Source organism: Pseudorasbora parva, chromosome 18 (genome assembly GCF_024679245.1).
Source record: "Pseudorasbora parva isolate DD20220531a chromosome 18, ASM2467924v1, whole genome shotgun sequence".
In the NCBI taxonomy this organism is placed as follows: domain Eukaryota; kingdom Metazoa; phylum Chordata; class Actinopteri; order Cypriniformes; family Gobionidae; genus Pseudorasbora; species Pseudorasbora parva.
Genome location: NC_090189.1, coordinates 26,535,515 through 26,550,238, shown reverse-complemented (window position 1 = coordinate 26,550,238; position 14,724 = coordinate 26,535,515). Strand labels below are relative to the sequence as shown.

Below are 14,724 nucleotides of genomic sequence, written 5' to 3'. Positions count from 1 at the left end.
ACATCTTGGACTGTATTTTCATGATCAAAGTGATTCCAGTCATCCCTGTGCACTTTCAAATCCATAGTTTTATATTATTTCGGCAGTCTGGACAGCATGCTGTCCTAACACTAACCAAAAAGACCATAGGTAATTTATTTCCTCTCAACATCAAGAAGTACATAGAGTGTGTGCCCCAGACCAACGGGATGATCAGAGTTAGAGGGCAGCCACTGAACAAGGTCACCGAATTCAAATATCTAGGTTCACTCATCCAGAGCGACGGCGACTCCTTTCTCGATGCAGTGCCTGGGTCAATGCTGCATGGCTCAAATGATGACAAGTCATTTTCTACGACCACTGATTGTCCATACCACTCAAGGGCTAGATCTATAAAAAAAAAAAACATTGTACGTCCAGTTGTGCTGTACAGTTATGTGTGCTGGCCAGCCACCACCAAACATGAGCAGTCCTTCCACATTATGGAAATGAAGATGCTCTGCTGGTCCCTCTGCCTTATGTGACTCATGGATGAAGGTGCATGGGCACCCATAGTAGCACCCATGAAGGTGCATGGCGCCCATAGTCAACAGTGTGTGTGAAGCCCAGTCATGGCCGCATCATTAAGCGGCGACAAGAGAATGGCAAGTGGCCTATTATCTATCTGGATGACGGCCATACAACTTCTTCCGGCAGACAAATGTGTAGTCATAATTGCCCTTGTTGATGCCCTGGATCGAGCCAATTGGCGAAAGGCATGCAAAGAAGCAGATCCCTGCAGACCCTGACCCTGGGACACACACTGCACTGTCAGAAAAAAAGGTACATTGCTCACTGTACTTAAAGTACTAATATGTGCCTTTAAGGTACTAATACGCACTCTTCAACATGACATCATGAGTTTGCATAAGCATACACGGCACTTTCTAAAGCCAAGTGGCGTGTTATCTGTATGCATTTTGAGCTATCCGCATGTATGTCTACGCTGTGTGATTCCGCGTGTATGTCTACGCCAAAACGAACCATCATCTCCGCGTGTGTCTACGCCGTGTGATTCCGCCAACTTGATCTCACAGAATTAATATTTGTAGCCTAATTTTATATTTTGGAGCAACTAACTTACTCCACTCCTACCGAACACGTAACAGGCAAATAAATGTACAGTCACATGTATTTATTGCAAAAACGGACCAAAAAACAGTATAAAAGTATTAACTCATGTTGCATTCCAAGTCTTCTGAAGTCATACGATATCTTCATGTGAAGAACAGAGATGATCTTAATGTTTTAGTCGCTGAAATGATGATCGCGCCTCTTTGTGAACAGAACACACACTCATTCATATTTCTCATTCAAATGATACACACAACTCTTTAGAATGACGCGATCGGTCATGAGACAAACGAGAGCCAATGGCATTTTACAATCAAAAGCCCTGTTTCCACCACAGGAACTTTACCCAGGAACTAGGAACTTTGGGTGGTACTTCGTGTGTTTAGACCGCAGGAACCAGGGTATAAATGAAGTTCCGGGTAAATATTTCCCCCTCCAAACGGCCCTGCTCGCGGGGTAGTACTTTTTCAAAGTTCAGGAACTTTCGAGGGCGGGACTTGGGCGCTGAACATGCTGATTGGTTGAGCTCACGCAGCCTTTAGGTTCAACTCGGCATTTTTAAAAGTCTTACACGCCGCGCTCATGTTGACAAGAGAGGAAAGTTAATTTTTCTGAGGGGTTAACTTTTTATTTCGTAAGTTATAAGATAATGAAGATAATGTTGGAGTAATGACACAGCGTATATTGCCCCAGGCATTTTTTTACTTTAACTGCGCCTGACAGAAGAATTATTATTTTTTCTGAAATGATTATTTAAACAAATAAATAGCTTATAATAACTAAATCCACTAAATCTTTCAATCGGTACACACAAAAATGATTACTGTCCGCTAGGGCTGTCATTTTTGAAAAAAATCTAATTCGAACGGATATCAAATATCAAGCAAGGCATTCGAATATATTCAATTATCTACAACGCCGTCATCTCCAGCGCCTGGAATGTGTTTACGGATGCCATAGCAACTCTCAACGGCCACCAGGACTTTACGGTTTTATAAAAGCTATTCATTTGTTGTAAAGTGTAATAATCATCTCAGAAAAAAATAATTCTAATGTCAGGCGCAGTTGAAGAAGTTGATTGTTTGCTTACATAGGCTTAGGGACAGTGTCATTATGCCAACATTATCTTCATAACTTCTTATGAAATAAAAAGATTATCCCTCAGAAAAATGTATTTTCCTCTCTTGTCAACATGCTTGGTGCATGAGCACGACGTGTGCTCTTCAGTGGGGCGCGCGCTGTTGTCACATAAGGACGCACACTCAAAAGTAATCCGGTCAGGTCATTTACATGGTGAAATGTTTCGTTTGATCGATTCATGAAAAGATTTATCCACCCATCTCAAAACGATTACAATTTCATTCAGTTTGGGCATTTTTATTACGATTGAGGTGTTTATATGGAGCATTTTCCTTCAGTTTGGACTTTTAAACTGATTACAGTGCTCCATGTAAACGCACCGACAGTAAAAAAAAAATTGCGCTACATGGCACTTTAAAAACCGGATAGTTTATTTATAGTTCGATTACGGATATTTCACGTCATCTTCGAATGCATATTCGAATATCGAATAAAAAGTGACAGCCCTGGTCCGTCACTGGCTTAGAGGAACAGTCGCGTGCAGTCCTACATCACCGGACTAATTTGCCTAATCTTCTCGGAACTTTATCGCGGTCGAAACGCAGACAGCTGCAGGTCTGGGGGGGAGAAAAGTTCCTGTAAAAAAGTTCCTGGTACAAATTGTTCCGGGTAATTTTGGTGGAAACGGGGCTAAAGCTGACGTAATGACTCAATTGGTCACGAGACACACGACAGCCAGTGCTGTCAAATCTGAAGTGACGTTTCTTCCAGCGGCAATATTTGAAATGTATTATTAATCTTTGGCAGATGGACGCGACGTTACTGATCACTTTTGGGGATTTTTTTCACACAAATCAATCGTTTGGCCTCGGAATACTTGGAATATTTGTACTTTGTGAATAAATTGTGCCTGCAGTCGTATCTGCCTCTTATATCCTGTTTTTTATAATACACAAATGGATAGGTTTAGGGAAGGGTTTGAGTTACGCGTTCAAAATGTGTCTGAATATGTTTGTGTCTATAAGGTAAATGGATTTATATAAACATACTAAATTATGTATTTTTGAAAATGTAAAAATGCAGAATGTTTCTTGTGATGGGTAGGTTTAGGGGCTGTGTGTGTGTGTGTGTGTGTGTGTGTGTAGGTTTAGGGGTAGGGGCAGTTTAGGGGGGTAGAATGAAACCGCGTTGATAAACACGCTAAAAAGCGATTATGTGTCTTGATAGCACGCCAAAATGGCATATGAATTGCCGTGTCATACATACACCATTTCATTAGATCAGCCTGCACTCTTAAAGTACTGATATGTACCTTTTAAGGAACTATGTACCATTTAGGGGTGAGTAAGGTACAAAGATGAACCTTTTCACTGTTGTACCTTAGGTTACTGTCCCAGTGAGAAGCAATGTACCTTTTTTCTGTGGTACAAAAAAGGTACATTGCTCCTATAGGATGACAAAAAAAAAAAATTAAATCATCGATCGCTGCTGTCATGTCAGAGTACTCCAGTACTCATGCACAGCCCTAATAAAATGTAAGTACATGCAGTCAGTGGCCCCTTTAACAAAATATCAACACAGTTGATGCATAAATGTACAATGGTGCAAATATAGCATCTACAATCTCAGAAAAAAGGTACAGTGCTGTCACTGGGGCGTTACACTAATGTACAAAAGTGAAAAGGTACATATCAGTACTTCAAAGGGTTACTTTACTGCTTTTTCATATTAAATTGTTATTCCCTTAACTAAAACGAGTTGATACACACCTCTCTCGCCTCAGTGCGTGCACTTAATCTCTCTGACGCGTGGTGACGATCTGATAGCATTTAGCTTAGCCCACTAAGCCCAGTTCATTCACTATGCTACCAAACAGAGATCAAGTTAGAAGCGATCCAAACACCTCCACGTTAACATAGTAGTAACTTTTCGGTTTTGTACCTTAGGGTACTGCCCCAGTGACAGCAATGTACCTTTTTTCTGACAGTGTACCAGCACCAACATTGCTTGGGGAGTGAGAGAAATAGTGGTCTTTTTTTTGTTTTTTGCTGGCCAATTACAGTGCAGTGTGAAGCAAAAAGTTACAGTTTCCAGTCAAATAGTCAATGTCCAGTCAATGTCACTGTACAGATACTCTATTAGATGATTTGTTCCTCACTGATGATTGATTTATTACTTAACCAAGTGTCCACCGATAGTGGGATAAAATGATGAATAATGAGGTTGAATCAAACCTTAGAAAAAGTTGTAAAAACATTGGAAGGAGCCAAACAAATGAAGGAGATCCTTCATTCACAAGACCAGTAAAGTAGGGGCTAACCTTGTTTAGGGAGAACTGGAGCAAAGCAACTGGGCAGCAGAACAAGCCCTCTGCCAACATCCATGGAGCTCAAATGTTTGGGTGAGGGATTAAATAAGAGAGCATTATACAAAATAGAGGCTCCATTCTGTTCAGGGATCAGGTCTGCAGGCTATGCAGATGTGTGCTGTAATGCTCTAATAGGATTGACTGAACGCAGCACAGGAAATGCTGGGCCACAACACCTCTGGCCAGGTCTTTGTGACGGGTCAGAAAATGACAGCTGTAATGGGGCTATGTTTCTCAAGCTGCCATGTAGCTGTTTTTCCAGGCAATTCTAATTTTAGGATGTTCAGGAAGAAAAATACTGAAATACTTCCACTGCATGCTGGCTATCAGTGTTGTTAGTTGTCACCTCAGTTTAGTTTATGTAACAATCTCTTAAACTGTTTTTTTTTTTTTTTCTTAAACCGTTGCTTTATCCACAGGAGAACAAGAACTGCTCTTTTTCTTCGTTTCAGCTTTTGGTGGACCTGAGTATATTTTATGTCAGAGTTCATTCCAATTGGTGCACACCAGAGAACAAGTTTGTTAGAATGACATCAACCACAAGCTGCAATTGGCGCTACAAAAATGTATGTTAATCGCGAGCGCTCAAAAACTTTAAGAGTTCATTATCAAGCCAGTTGCAAAACAAATCCATTAGTGCCACAAAGTCAAGCTGTCAGATTGGATGTATATTTCCAGCGAGATTGTAATATGCTGAGACTGATTTGAAATTAAAATTAATGAAAAATACTGACAATGTCTTGAATATTAAGGTGTCCGGTAAGATGAATGCATAATGATTCAAGAATTTACTAATGGTGCTTTACGCCTTTTTCCTTTTCTGTGACGGACTATAATCCATCACAATGTTAAACCATAAGACAATGACTGACAACCTGCCACATTAGACTTTCATATTGCCAATTTCAACCTCACAAAAGCACCTTTCATTCAGTAGTCACTCAAAACTAACAAATGAGCCGTTCTGAATCACACAGATGACAAGGGTATTAAGCAAAGTGTTTCCATAGTTTATTTTGTTGTCAACAGTATTTTGCCATTATTCATTAATTTGTTACAGAAAGATCCAACACCTGGCCCACAGCGCACAATGCATGTCACTCTCCTGACAAATCTAATAATCATAAAGCTGCTAATAGCCAAAAAATAAAGCACAGCGAATCTGCTCTCATCATCCTAATAACAAGGATTGTCTATCATATGACACTTCCCTTAATTCAACAATAATGCACAGTAATTAAGTCATATTTCCATAACAACAACTGCCCACGATTGAGCATTTGCATTTCTTGCCTTTATACTGCTGCATATAATTTTATTAACCTCTTTATATTCTATGCAAAATAAGGTTATATTTTGCCAGATAACATCAATTGAAACGGAGCACACTGTTTAAAATGGTGCAAAGCAAACATGCATGTATTGTATTTGCTGATATTTTGAATTAAATATCAGAAATTGCTGTTGATATTTCTGCCTGGTGCTATAGTTTCTGCTGTCACAGGCTTTTCTAACAATTGTAAAGAAAAATAGCTGATCAGTTTAAATATACTTATTAAATTAAGAGAGCAAGAAGGATGAGAAAGGTTAAGAAAAAAGACAGAAGTAGAAAATGAGAACGAAAGTCGATCAACTGGACATGTACCAAAAAGGAAAAATTATCCATAGAGCCGTAACGCAATAAATCCACAATGAGCAGTCTCCTAATTCCTTTTTTCACTGGTAAAATATTACAAAACTCAAAGAATTTTTAGCAACCCAACTTCTTTAAATGAGGTTTCAATGATTACTTTATGACTAAGAGCAAGAAAAAGAGGAAATCACTGTCCTTTTCAGTAGGTATTTTCAACTTAGCCAGCACGAATAATTGATTGCATGCTTTTATTAACTTAGACAATATTCCATTACCTCCAAGGCAGGGCTCCTTGTCAGTTTCTTGGGATAAGTTGATTTAAAAGGATCATTAAAAGCCTCCTGAGATGGCAGCACTAATTGTGCAAATGATAAAACAAGTCTGCCATTATCTCACAGGTGACGGAGCGCTTAAGATGAGCTAAAATTATGTTCAAAATCCATTACATGAGGAACAGGGATCCAGTTTAGGGTTCTGGGACATTACTAAAATCCCCACTCCCCCCTCAACTGTGGATTTAACAGTTAAACAAATGGTTTATCAAACAAATGACTTATGTTATAACTGAAGTTTGGACTTTGTCTTAATTTCAATTACTCTTAAGAAATCAAAACCTTGTTTCCATGGCAAACGCCTTCCAAAACAAACTCCAATCTGGAAGCGGGTGATGCATCATCAAATTCTCTATTGTTTGAGTATTGTGTTGCATTTGATTTTTCTTAGTCTTACTTCTTAGAAACAATGCAAATGAGAAAAGCAATCAGTGAATCAGTTCAGAAATTTAAGCTCACTGGCTACTTCATATAGTTCGAAGGTTCATTTGGTACAAAGGATTGAATAAAAGCGTGAAAACAAATGAAAACCCAGCCTTGCAGTCTGTCATTCAAGGCTAGAAGTAAGCCAGTCTTAATTCAAAAATCTGTTCCCAGCTCTAATGAGTGCTTTTCAAATTAAGCCGAATGGATTTCATGATTTACAAGCCAACACAACAGAATCTAACCTAACTCTGATATTAATGTATAGAGAAGACCAGGGAAAGTTGTCACAAAGTTTTGTCCGACCAACAAATGTTTGTCAGGTTTGTGCCTTAGTGAAAAATAAATATACTTAATTATTATATGCTAAGTATACTACAAATACATCTGTATGTACTTAATATAAATATCCTGCAATTGCACTTTTGGTTGTTGTAATTGTACCAACTAAATTGGTATACTTAAAGTCTGCTGAATTGGAAAATGTACTTTAGTTATCTGGAAATAGAGCTGAGGTCTAACCAGATTTGACTGTTAAAAATTAACTGTTGTATTCTTTAGATACAATTTAAATATCTTACATTTATAGACTGATATTACATAGAGATCATACTATCATAACTAATAGTGATTCATTTTAGGCTTAGCATTAAGAAAATGGCATTGTACAATAAAGAAGTACTCCAAATTAAAGGGTTAGTTCACCCAAAAATGATATTGATGTCATTAATGACTCACCCAAATGTCATTTGACACCCGTAAGACCTCCGTTCATCTTCAGAACACAGTTTAAGATATTTTATATTTAGTCCGAGAGCGTATGCAAGTTTATGCACACTACTGTATACTGTCCATGTCCAGAAAGGGAATAAAAACATCATCAAAGTAGTCCATATGTGACATCAGTTGGTTAATTAGAATCTCTTGAAGTATTGAAGTCTTACAGGTGTGGGACAACATTAGGGTGAGTCATTAATGATATAAATTTTGTTTTTGGGTGAACTAACCCTTTAAGTTTAATTATAATATTTATATCAGTAAGTCTCAAGCAATATATCAGTTAAAATGTTAATGGATTTGTAGTATACTTAGTATATAATGTATTTTAAATACATTTTGGCATAGGTTTTTTCACTACGGTTTGCTGTTTTTTTTTTATTATTTATATAGTTTGCACAGGCATTTTATGTTAAAAATGAATTCAGTTAATTAACTTACATTTTTGAGAACAGAAAAGGTTTGATATGATTTTCCTATTATTTTTTGATGTTTCCTGAATTATTTTATTTCATAATAATTATTTTAGTTTTAAATTTAGAAAAACTATTTAAATAGCAGATTCCATTATGATAAAATATGGCCCGTTAAAGGGTCAAAATGTGTAACTGTATATCTATTGTCTGGTTATCAACAGACCAAGCTCAGTCTTTTAAGATTCTGCTCTGTATTTTCTACTGCACAAGAGATGTGATCAACGGGCATAGTTCAAATGACTCTTTACGCAATTGGATAGTCCTTCAACCAATCAGAACAACGATCCATTCGTTGTTCTGCGAAACAACGATAGTTTTTTTGTTTTGACTGTGGCTTTCAGCTGTAGTATTTTTCAAATAACAAAACAGGGTTAGCACAAACAAATAAGTGGGTCAGTCAGCAAAAGTCCAAAACTACAAAGCCACAGGCACAGAGTTCGCAGGCCAATGGCTGGTCCTGAATGCCTCTTGGTGCATTAGAGAGAAGTGCGCCGAGCGCTTTCCACTAGTGTCTGTGTTGCTGCTGAGGCATTATGGATATTGCACAAACTCTAGGCTATATCTCTTAATCCTCTAATCTGCAGAGCTCAGGGAATAGCTGGCTACATCTGTAAGACCCTGGAATGCCGGGGCAATGCTCTTAACATAAAAATGTCATATTCACTTCCCTCGGCAGAGATATGTTTACACAAATCGCCCACACTCATGCATTGTAATTTGACATAAGCTGTTCAGTTGATAGGGTGGCGTTGTGAGACGTGGCTGTATGAGTTTCCCAGGTGAGTTGCTGCTGACAGGCCGAGCAAAGCTGTTGATGATGGCATGCATGACCATGAGATGAAGTGCCTGACTCCCTCAGCAACTAAATTTACTGCAGCAACTAAGTAGTTCCGAATTGGTCATAAAATTACTATAATTTGTGTATTCAGACTACAGCAGTCAATGAATTCTAAAAATGTATTGAATATATTTACTAAAATATTAACCAGATAACTCATATTTAACTGAAATCCTACATAATATTATGTAAGTAAATATTTGTAACCTTTTAACAAAATTATAAATAAATAAATACATGCATACAGTATACATACATACATTCAGTTATGTGTCCCTGCGTTCCTTGGTTATTTGTTTCTGATTAATCCCGCACCGGTTTCTGTTCTGGTTAATTAAATCTCCCTGTGTATTTAAGCCCTTAGTTTCCTTAGTTTTTGTTCAGTATTGTCTATGGTCTAATATGGTTGTGGTCTCCTGAGTTTCTCCTGGACTTTTCACAATGTCAGTGCCAGATGAAACAAAAACTGAGCCAATCATTGACCTGGAGTCTGAACAGGTGTGCTCCCTGCTACACCATGCGTCACTGAGGGTGTCCTTGAAGAGTTAAAGGCATGGAGTGAAACCATCGCCCACACGCTCGTTGCTGAGGGTGAGCTGCAGTCTCTGCATTATATAATGAGGAATTGGAAGAGGATATTTTCCTATGTCTCCTGTTACCGCTGGTCTAGTCCAGTTCCAAGTTCTCTTGTGTCTCTGCTTGTCCTGCCCATCCTCCCTCTTCCACATCCTCTGCCTACAACAGCCAGTTTCTCAGCTCCACCTTCTCTGTTTCCCTTCATTCGCTTGATTCCTCCTCTTGACTCCACTATGCTGTGTGGATCTACCTTGGATGTTCTAGTCTCCAGCTCCACCCTTTTAAGAAGATCCCCTAGCCCTGCCTCCAGCCGCAGAGCCCATCACTCCACTGCAGCTCATCAACTAGGTGGCTCAATGTTGCTCCTCCATCCCTCGGCTCCACCTGGGACCATCGTCCTTACAGCTTCACCAGGCTCCCTCATCCCTCCGGCTTCATCTTGGTCAGCCGTCTCTCTGCCTGCACCATGGACTTTCTGGCCTTCGGTTGCACTTCATCTCTCCACCCCTTCGTCGCCATCAGATTCTGCCTTCCTCTGACTTTGCCTTCCCTCCGGCTACGCCTTGGTTCTCAGCCCACCGGCTTCGCCTTAGTCCTCTGGCACCACCACGGATACTCGTCATTGGGGTTCCATATTCCACTGGTGTCACCCAGTCTCATCAGCGTCGCCTGATTCTCAATCTCTATCGGCTTCATCGCCGTCTTTTGTCCCCCTGGTTAAACCTGCCAAGTCTGTGTATGTCTATGTTTGTTTATTTTCATTGTGTTTTGGTTTTCTTTACCCTGCTCCAGCTTTGCCTGTGATTCTTGGTTATTTGTTTTTGATTAATCCAGCAACTATTCTGTTCTGGTTAATTTAATCTCCCTGTGTTTTCAAGTCCTTAGTTTCCTTAGTTCTTTGTCCAGTATTGTCTATGGTCTAATAAATGTGGTTGTGGTTGGGTAATATGATTGTGTTCTCTTGAGTTTCTCCCTGGATTTATTATTAAAGATTTATTTTTCTGAATATCCTCTGTTGTGCACATCATTACAGAGACACAGACACACACACACACACACACACACACACAGACACACACACACACACACACATATATACACATCAAAACGAAGAAATTCATTAAGTCACCATTTTGTACATAAAATATATTATAAGATTAGAGTAAATTTTATAGTTACCCACCCAATGTGTAGACTAGGATAAAAACACGTCGTCAATATATTTGAAAGCACTATTGCTGCTTCCATAAAAATAGACATCAATGTATATTTTACAAACTACACATTTTATTGTACTTGTCATTATTTAAATGTTAGAATCATAAAATAAACATTCAACATTCAACAAACATTCACGGTCAAAATCACTGAACAGTTGTGATCAGCCTGATCTCATGAAAATGTGTATCTTTAGCACAAATTGTATTTGTATGTGCATATGCACTTTATTGCGAGTTATAGGCACGTACCCCACACCACACCACACACAACCTATCCAATGTGTTGACAATGCCTAGAGATATGCACGTAAAAAGTCAATTTGGCGTATACTTTGCATAGTTTAATTTGTGCTAAAGATACGCATTTCCTGAGAACGTGTGATATATAAAGTGCACTGAGCATGTTCGTCCCTGGCTGAGCACCAGCCAAACCATGAATGTAGATTTTAATTTAGCATTTGTGAATGTACGCTTCAAATGTTCACGTGACTTTTTCTTTTGGAAGCTGCATTCAAATCCATTTGGCTCAAAAATCTGAGGGGGCAAGTGCATCTACACAAATAGATGCAGGTATTGTTAACCCTTTCACACACAAGTTAAAAATATTCTGGCTGACCCCACAGCGTAAGTTTTTTAAGTCAACCGTTATTTAGAACGTATTACTTTATTGTTTATATGGTGACAAACTCTAAATGTAATATTTTGCTGGTACTAATGTGTATGTAAATGTCTGCAACCTAAAATAAATATTATGGAGTTGAAAACACACCAGTGAGTTTGTATGTGCAAATTAATGCTGATGGTTAGGAATTACAGTTGCAACATCTCGTGATGTTCAACAAAATGAGTAGGGTATCACTGCTAAAGTAGTCCTTGCAATGGAGGGTCGGCTGGAATGACTAACTAGCTCTTATAATGTTTTGTCATTGGACTCGTGGTCAAGTTTAAATGGCAAAATCGACATCATCGTTACTGTTTCTACAGTGTGTACAATCGATGAGGACTGAGGAACCCTCCGAAGTTGAAGTTCAGGAAAAGAGGGTTTAGAGAGAAAAGTCTTCAGAAAAGTTGTTCGAGAATCATTTAAAAAATATGGTGATGTGCAATGTATATTAAAGGAAACTAAAGGAACCTAAAACCTAATATAACATACTATATTATGCTTTATTGATTCATAAAAGAATAATAATATGATTAAAACAAAAATAATATGATTAGTTGAAGCCCTAGATAAATACCTAACACTAACACACTAAATTTAAGGAACAGTTGCTCTTAGTCAGGACACCGATGTGCAAACAACAAGAACAGTGTGAATCACTTGTCCACCTGCTTGGATGTTTTGTTGTGCGATGCAATCAGAAGCAGCCTCATTTCAAGCCTTCATTTGCTGTAGTTGTGAGGCTTTTCAAAAAGAAGTGTAATTAAGGTGACAACTCTAAGACAGGAAAATGGAGCCACTTTCCCGAATGTGTATCTGATGGGTGGTTAGCGATTGTTTAAAATGTCGAAAGACTGACTCTAATCTACTTTCTGTTGTGAACATACAGTGGATAAGCACCTTCTATTGCTATAATCTTCCATGCAGAATGCCTAAAAATACATCAAACATGTTTGGTTTGTTACAGGCAATAAGCTTCAGTGAATGCACCTTAAACTATACAGAATAAGCAGGCAGACAGATAATGAGAGAGATTTTGAAACTTTAAAAATAAACGTTATTCCACATCCTGCCCAATGTTGGCTCCAAAACAATGCACAATTTGAAGGCTATGAAACGAAGAGTTCCAATTTAAACATTATATTTTAAACCTAAAAAACTAATTTCTGATTGCTTAGCCTACCATTTGAATGCAGTAGTAAAAATGTAGCCTACATTAAAAATGAAAAACAAAAGCACAAATGGTACGAGGAACATGGACTCATCTGAACAGTAGTCCAATTATATTACATAACCTACTACAATAATCCCTTTAATGTTTCTCCTTGTGTTGTTACATGCAGAACATTTAAACATTTAATGTATAGCATTTTATATCATGTATAAAATTTCAACATGAAATCAAAATGGACAATTCTTGTTTTTTTTATGGAAAATTGCATAATTTCTTGCTAATTATTTATCCGTGGGCACCATTTTTAATTTATTTTTTAAATAATATTCCCTCTACATTTTTTTTTTATATCTTTCGAGAAGCCATTTCACGCGGATATACGCTACAATAGGGAAAAATACTATTGTTTCATGCTGACTTTAACAGAGACTTTGTGACCATAACATTTGCAGATAAGTATTTAACTGTAAAATGTAATTTAAGCACTGTAAATGTGTGAAAAAAATAATCTAAATTGTGTTCTATGAAAGTCATACAGGTTTGAAACGACAATAGGGGTGTAAATGATAACAGAAATAATGGCACCTTAAAATAATGACTTTTTATGTGAAGTATCCCTTTAAGAGACAGCCCTCTCACTAGAGGCTCCAAGCCTCCAACATTATGGATGTGTCAAAGGTAGTGATAAATGAAGCTTTTACTGAGACAACTGATCACCAAACCTTTAAATACAAAAACAAGCAAGTCACAACGAATACCATCAAAGGCTCAACGAGCACATTACCGGAATTAAACAGAAATGCTTATCATCACCCAGTCAACAAAGTATGCAAATGTTCTTCAGATCTTCGATACATGCGAAATTGTAACATAATGTACAAGAGAACACATCTGATCTTTAAACTGTCATGATGTGAGAGAAAGATGACCAGACTTCATTAGTTCCATCTCAATGAGAAAAACACCTACAAATCTGAAAAACACTTATTTACAGCTTTACCAAAGTCCTTCAGCACTCAGTGCGCAGAACGTATGCGAATATAGACAGCAGTGGACTCGTCAAATTATAATACAGGTCAAAATTATTGTTGTTTAGGCCCTTAAATGCTTTATTATGTCCTGTCCGTTCACTGCAGCATGTTAGTTAGTATGCGAGCACTGCTACTGCGGATGAGATTTAAAAAAAACACACGCGCGCGCCCACAGCCATCCTGAGATATAGCGATAGGCTATGTGAAAGAATTTACACTGACAGTTACAAAAATGAAATATATAAAGAATAGTTACCTGTTGAAAACGTTTTTCTTATAACCACATCTTTTCTCTCTCTTCTTGCGAAGTTTTGTCCTCGCTCACGTTGGAGTGTTTGTTCGCGCGCTGTTTCTATGTTCCAGTGAGAGATGTTAGGCTACGTTACTTATTTAATTCTGTCTCTATAGAACAAACACGTTAGCCTACTGGCATCCGTCGAGGACCTAGAAAACTAAATCAAACAACCCATTCCGACGTGGATATCCATGAGGTCTCGGACAAAGCGAATGGTTAAGTAGTAGAACAAGCACATGTGCAAATGTTGTCATTCGTGGAGCTGTAATCATCAGAGGGAGGGTTGAGGAGATGTTTGCCTGAACCAGACCGAGTGTTGCTTCAAGTGGTGTTGGTGCTCAGTGAAGGTATGAGTGTGGGACAATTTGTGTATCGTCGTAGACTAACCGAAGTTTTATATCTTTTTAAACATTTTAGAAGGCTACTTAAAGGTTCAGAAGACCGGAACTACAAGATAAAAACAAATTAAAATCCCGTAGTGCCTATTTATTTATTTATTTATTTATTTGCTTGCTTGCTTGCTTTTATGATTTGTTTCGTTTTTTTGTAATTTGCATTAAAAAAAATAGTCACCATGAGAGTAAAATTGATTATGTTTTGTATTTGTTGTTTTTTTTTTTGTTGTTTTTATCGCAGTTTTTATTATAAATTATTTATTAGGCTATATATGTGCGCATCATTATCTTTGTTAATTTATGTGCCACCATAATACCTTGCCCACCCTTCCCTGAGTTCCCTCTCTTCTTTT

At 37.9% G+C, this 14,724-nt stretch overlaps 1 protein-coding gene across 3 annotated transcripts in view; it reads right to left on the bottom strand.

Annotated features, from left to right (window-relative positions):
• The window catches only part of tenm2b (teneurin transmembrane protein 2b), a 324,894-nt gene extending 310,555 nt beyond the window's left edge, over positions 1 to 14,339 (bottom strand). For 2 of the 3 annotated variants that reach the window (XM_067423508.1, XM_067423509.1), the window contains exon 1: positions 13,938 to 14,339. The gene's annotated coding sequence lies outside the window, so the exon portion shown is untranslated. The remainder of the gene's footprint in view (positions 1 to 13,937) is intronic. The other variant, XM_067423510.1, reaches the window with a different exon arrangement.
• Positions 14,340 to 14,724: the final 385 nt, after the last annotated feature.